The 6,612-nt window shown below is 40.4% G+C and overlaps 2 pseudogenes; both read right to left on the reverse strand.

Moving 5' to 3' along the window:
• Nucleotides 1-358: 358 nt before the first annotated feature.
• On the reverse strand, nucleotides 359-1,014 carry LOC148016166 (uncharacterized; annotated as a pseudogene).
• A 2,533-nt stretch (nucleotides 1,015-3,547) lies between these two features.
• On the reverse strand, nucleotides 3,548-5,413 carry LOC148016167 (uncharacterized; annotated as a pseudogene).
• Nucleotides 5,414-6,612: the final 1,199 nt, after the last annotated feature.

Here is a 6,612-nt window from a genome sequence, read left to right on the forward strand (position 1 = left end):
AAGTGCAAACGGGGTCGAGTTTTGACAAACCAGTCACAACCCAGAGTTAAAGGAAATAATTGATACAGCAATACATAAAAATCATGTGTGAATGTCTTGTGTGATACATGAAAGGTGCAATGGGCTATAGTGTGGGAGTGAAATACTTCTTTATTATCTCCAAATAATATAGAGACGGGAGTGGTTGTGCTTATGGAAATACCTAAATGCTCTGCTAAATTCTGACTAATAGAGGATATGGTGCTATCTGAATCTAAAAGTGCTTCATGGGGTGTGTCCAAGATCTGTTAACACACCATGCGTCTGGAAGTTGCTGAAGCATGAATCTGTGGGGGGTGCCCTTCCATCAGCCACCCGCTCAGATGTTTTCCTGAAGTGCTGCTAAGGTTGCCGCATCAGCTAATTGGACTTGAGCGTTTTGTGCTTGATGATTTGCTTGTAGTCGTCGACAGTGCTTGTGAATATGTTCATATTGGTTGCAGTAGAAACATTTTGGGCAGCCTTGTGCATCCTGAACTAGTAGGTTACGGTGATTTACTAAATTGAGCATTTTGGATGTCGATGTCCATGGAGGTAGGCTGATGATCAAACGGTTGTCATGCAGGAACCAGATGTGTTACCAAGATGTTATTTTCTACACTGTGTGTTGTGCTTTCAATTCGTTGTGCAATCTGGATTTGCTGCATGAAAGGAAGTTGGGCCTTGGTCGCAAATCCGACAGGACAGATCATGGTGAAGGTGAGGCCAAAGGAAGAACAACTTCATTTCTTCAAACATGGTGGGATTAGCACGCAGTAACAGTTGATTTAGCTTAACCGCAAACTGTGCTATTGGTTCGAATTGCTGTTGCGTCAATGTTTTTAATTGCTAGACAGTAGTCTTCATGACACTGTGATTAGCAAAATTTTGAATTAACAAAGATCTTTGATTTACTCAATCTATTTTGATAGCACCCTCTTGTTGTTGGACAAATCATGTGGCGGCTATGCCTTCGAGCAGAGTGCGGGCCTCCATTGCTTTGCAGGTATCAAGCCATTGCTGATAGCTAACAACATTCTCAAAATGATCCAACCGTGTCAAAACATCTTCTATGTGAAGGCCAAAAAATGCTTTGGGATGCACCTTGGGGTCAGGCTTTTTTGTGTGGGAGCCTTTCGTGGATAGATACTTGAGAAGGGCTTGATTAGTATTGTTGATCTGAACCACCATACTAGACATAGCTTGGAACATTTGTTCCATTGGAGTTGCATGGGAAAAATCCACATTCAACGAAGCATCCTCATAAGGAGGGCTATGGGGTGAAATTGGGCGACTCATGTGGGAAGAGCAGTGGCGAAAGATGACCCAATTTAGTCTGTGTAAAAAACAGAGGATGGTGTGATGAACAGCGAATTGCTACTGAGTTAGGGGAGAACTGCTCGCCGCCTCCACCAATGTGGTGTGCGTAGGTTTAGTCCAGAATTGGCCCTTATTCTAGGCGTCCTCTTTTCTCTTTATTCCCGTTTGGTCGTATATCAAGAATGTCTCCATAAGTGAACTATTGAGGCCGTTTTGGGAGTTACACCTACATGGCAAGGTCCAGTCCTACAACTTAGTTAGCATTACATCATGGGCTTGGGCTAGGCTCGACCCTATGGTTGTTACTATATATATATAGTTAGTTAGTTAGTTAGTTAGTTAGTTAGTTAGTTAGTTTACTGCATAAGGCCCTTGCTTGAGAAGACGCGAACCGTCGTTCCCAGGGCTATAGTACTAAAATAGGTATTGGATTCAAAGCTAGTGGTCTGGTTGGTTTTTGTTTTGGGTTCCTTAAGGACTCGTCATCATAGCAGCGGGAGAGAGTAGGGCAATGACAGATTGGGCTCCTATTTTTACAAATTAGTCTTAGTTTCTCAATCACTTAGTGGAAAAGGAGGTAATCATCTGGCATTGGGTTTATTGGGATTTGGACCTATTCCGTGACCCGCCTGTGACACCCTGGGAATTGGCTCCGCGTGGAGCTATGAAGGTGTAGCGACAGCTCACATCGTACTGTCTAATATAACCGTAATGCGGTAGCAAAAGCTATATATATATATATATATATATATATATATATATATATATATATATATATATATATATATATAGTACCATATTTTAAAACTTGGGATTCTTCCAATTCTTAATTTTGTATATACTAGAAAAATGGAAACTTATAAATATGTCTATATATTTATCAAAACCCTATAATGTAACCTATCATTAAAAAGCACACTAAAAATGGAATCTAATGAGCCATTGAGCTCATGCATTCAAGTACATGTGTTTTGCCAGTTTGATGTCCCGCTACAATACTCTATGTATATATTTTAATTTTAATTTTCAATAAATAAACACAAGAGTCCAATTTTCATTTAATTTAAAGTTTTAATCTCAAAATTTAACAATAAAGGAGAGATAGTGTTGTTTACCATAATTCATGTTCATGCCAAAACTGTAAATTTGTATCGCTTACGCATCGGTCTACCAACCTCCACACTACTATGCAAAATAGAAACAATGAGAGCAACGAGAGCAATCACAAGTGCAAGGAAGTGAGCGCTAAATTAGAGAGAAAGAGAGAGAGAGAGAGAGAGAGAGAGAGAGAGAGAGAGAGAGAGAGAGAGAGAGAGAGAGAGAGAGAGAGAGAGAGAGAGAGAGAGAGAGAGAGAGAGAGAGAGAGAGAGAGAGAGAGAGAGAGAGAGAGAGAGAGAGAGAGAGAGAGAGCTAGAGAAAGAGAGATCACAAAGAGAAAGAGAGAGAGACATATGATTCTGAGTATGTATATATAAATCTTATCAACCAAAAATGGATCAATTTATAGTCGTTGTGTGCAGGCATCACTTAAGCGATGTTCGTCATCACTTATGCGACATTTGTCGTTGTTTTAAGTGACACAGTTTTTATAAGCAATTTTAAACCAATAGTGACGCTACAGGGTCACTAGGTGCCTCGCTAAAGTTCTTGCATATGCGACGATAGCAACGACATCACCTATGACATAGTAGTGCGGCATCGCTTTATGCCACGTAAGCATTGCTAGAGATGTCGTTATACACCCAATGGCTAGTAGTGCAATCATCCTCACTAGGAGGGTGTGTCATGCTCGGTAATACATGTTCCATGGTAAATAAATGGCCTCTAGGAGAGCCACCTCTAGGTCCATAACCTGCACCTCCATAGCCACCTACATAATGGTTATATTGAGTCCTTCCTTGACCCCTAGGCATAGCATTTTTCTTGTGATAATATTCCCTTTCAAAATGTCCATTCTGCCCATAATAATTACATGCACTATCTCTATGTGGAGGAGAAGATCATCCTCTACCTCTAGAGTAAGCTCTCCCCCTGCCTCTAGGCATGAAACCACCACAATGAAAGGTACCTAAATCACGTGCAAAGCTATCACCACCACGGCCATAAGATGAGCCTCTAGCTCTAGATGGGTTGCCACACCCTCTCTAATGATAAAATACACTATCTCCACTTGTGTTCTTACTATTGCTAGATGCATTCAAATCCAACTTTAGTTCTTCTGTGTGAGTCGCAAAGCAATCGATTCTTCAAAGTCTGGCATAGAACCTCCTCTCACTGAAATAGAGGTATCCAAAGATTTATATGCTGGGCCAAGTCCATTAAGAGTGACTAAAATCAAGTCATCGTCATCCACTAGTGCATTTATAGATGCAAGATCTTTTGCAACCTGTTTGATTTTTGCAACATAGTCACATAGTGTGGTTTCCTCTCCATGCTCCATGCAATCTTTGCTTAAGTTGTATCTTCCTTGCCTCCATACATGTCCCATACATTTTCTCAATGATTTGCCTTCTTGATATGAGGAATCAAAGTCTCTTATATGCATATAGAGATCCAATGCAAAACCTTCCTGTTCTTTCCAATCCAATCCTTGTATACCTTCTTTTTCTCTTCTGTGGGCTCCTCAAGAAGCTTTGGACATGAATCATCACCTGTAATGAGGTCCCAAAGACCTCTCCCCCTCAGAAAGTTCTCCATCATGTATGACCAAACACTATAGTTGTCCTTGGTTAGTTTATATCCAACAATTTGAGTAATTTGAGCCGTGTCTTACATTTTGATCGTTGCAATTTCAGAAAAATGAGCAATATGTGCTTTCCCAATCAAGCATTTAGTAAGATGAACCAATCCACTGCCTCAAATGGTCAACCGAAAATGTGCCAAAATAACCCACAATTTTATGTGAATTTCCTTCCAAGAGAATGGCTGCTATACATGAGCTCAAATGCTATCATATACATTCATATTTTTGCCCACACATCATACATTGGTTCTCTAGCAAGAAATATTCAAATGGAGCTCAAATAGTGCTCATGTGACCCAAAAAGCATCAAAATACGGGCTTAAAATCGACCAATTTCCTTTCTGATTTTTTGCAATTTTTTTGTGCCAGGATTGAAGTTCCAATCAAGCTGAAGCTATACAAATTTTTTGGGATTTTTTTTTGCACTTTTTTGGCCTCCAAAATAGCATACCTGCCTTTTTCTCAAGAAGCTTGTCCTACCTGTGGCCTTGGGAAGAAGCTCGTCCATAAGCTCCTCACGCTCTCTATGAAACCTCTTTCTTTGAGCTTTTTCAAGCTTTTAAAAAAATTCTTGCTCTTCTTCCCTATCAATAACAAATTCTTTCTCCCCTCTAATTTGCCACTTGTGTCCAAAGTGAGCAGCAAATTCTTTCTCCCCTCTAATTTGCCACGTGTCCAAAGTGAGTAGCAAAGTCAATGCCTTCATAATACTTCCTTAACAATTTTCCTAAATTTTAGGCTTCCACAAAATCCATCAAAAGTCTTCTTGTATTGTTTGCTGAAAGGCTAGAAAAAAATATGCTCTGCTCTTCATTTAGCCATGTTAAAAACTCCTTGTTCTTCTCATAATAATCTTCTTCTGAAAGAGCCTTATGTGATGCACTCTTGGGCTTGGTGTCCCTATCATTGTCCCCATTTGAGTGATCTCTAGTATGCTTTTGCACCTCTTCAAGATGTTTTTTGCTTCCTTCAAGAGTCTCTATTTCTTCCTTTTATCATCCTCGCCACCACTATTGCCCTCGATGTCATCACTATAATGTCTTCTCTTTCTCCTTTTGTGGTTGCTCTGTTATTGAGTGCTTGACACGCTCATAAGTCGATGCATGTATAGTCTAAGGTTGGAAAGTTTTGTAGAACTTTTACAGTCTGGGATCAATCTACTACACGTTACAAGTCACGACATGGGGAGCAGCTCTAGCAAGAAAACCCTCGTGTATGTAGAACCTCACGAAGGTGAGCATTGTCTACACAAGCTCGTCCACTAGGAGCTTCAAAGAAAAATGGTCTCAGGCAAAGGTGCGCAGAAGCACATTGACGGTCCATCCCCTCCATCTTCGTCTTCTCCCAATCCTGGCACTAGCAAGGAACTTCTCCAACTTGAACATCTCGAGTTCTCTTCACCAACAAGCCTTCTCAAAATTTGTAGTTCAAAAAAATGATGATGTTCATCGATGCAAAAGCTTTGATATCACCTAAGAATAGATGAGAGATTCGATGGGGATGCACAAGGGAAGGTGGTTGAGACACGAATATGGAGGTTCAAGCTTTCTTCATTCTCTTCTTCTTAGTTCTTCTCATTCTATCTTCTCTTCAATCTACTTTTCCAAGTCTCTCATACACTTACTTAATACAACCATGGATAAAGCTTATGCTTTGCCTTATTTCTCAACATGAGTTGCATGCTAGCAAAGCTCACTAGATAGTCTACATTTTGTTCACCAAGCTGGCACAACACAACTCCCACAGCAAACTTCAAGGCGTCAATGTGAACGTGGAAGGTTATGGTTTAGTCTAGGGCTCTTAGGATTGGTGCGATGGTTAGAACCTTCTTTAATTCTTCATATGCGCATTGGCATTCCTCAATCCATTCGAATATTATCAATAGTTTGTATAGTGGTTTTGCAATTACTGCATAGTTCAACACGAATCATTTGTAGTATCTTGTATGGCCTAGGAAGCACTAAACTCCCTTGTAATCGGTTGATTGGTGGTGGAAGATCGACAATAACCCTAACTTTCAAGAAGTCGGTGGCAATGCCATTCTTTGACACCACGTGCCCTAGGATGCATCCGTGCTTTACCAAGAACTCGCACTTCAAGGGGTTCAACAAGAGACGATACAGTCTACATCTTTCAAAGACTGCTCAGATCTTGTCTAGGTGTTCCTTCCAATTAGAGTGAACACATAAATTATCAATGAATACTTCTAACTCTCGCCTAAGCATGTCTTTGAAAATGGCACATATGAGCCTCTGGAATGTGGCTAGTGTGTTCATCAACTCGAAGGGTATGACTATGTAGGCAAAGATGCTCCACTCGATAGCGAATGCGGTCTTGTGCCTATCATCAAGATGTACTTGCACCTAATTGTACCCTAATAAGCCGTCCAAAAAATTATAGGCCTCTTTACCAGATACTCTCTTGAACATATGCTCAGTGTATGGCAGTGGAGGATAATTGTCTCTCTTTATAGCAATGTTAACCTTCTAATGATTGATGCACACTCTGATCTTTCCATTCTTCTTTAGTAC

Source organism: Lygodium microphyllum, chromosome 23 (assembly GCF_053477565.2).
Source record: "Lygodium microphyllum isolate KBCC chromosome 23, Lygodium_microphyllum_v1.1.10, whole genome shotgun sequence".
Classification (NCBI taxonomy): Eukaryota; Viridiplantae; Streptophyta; class Polypodiopsida; order Schizaeales; family Lygodiaceae; genus Lygodium; species Lygodium microphyllum.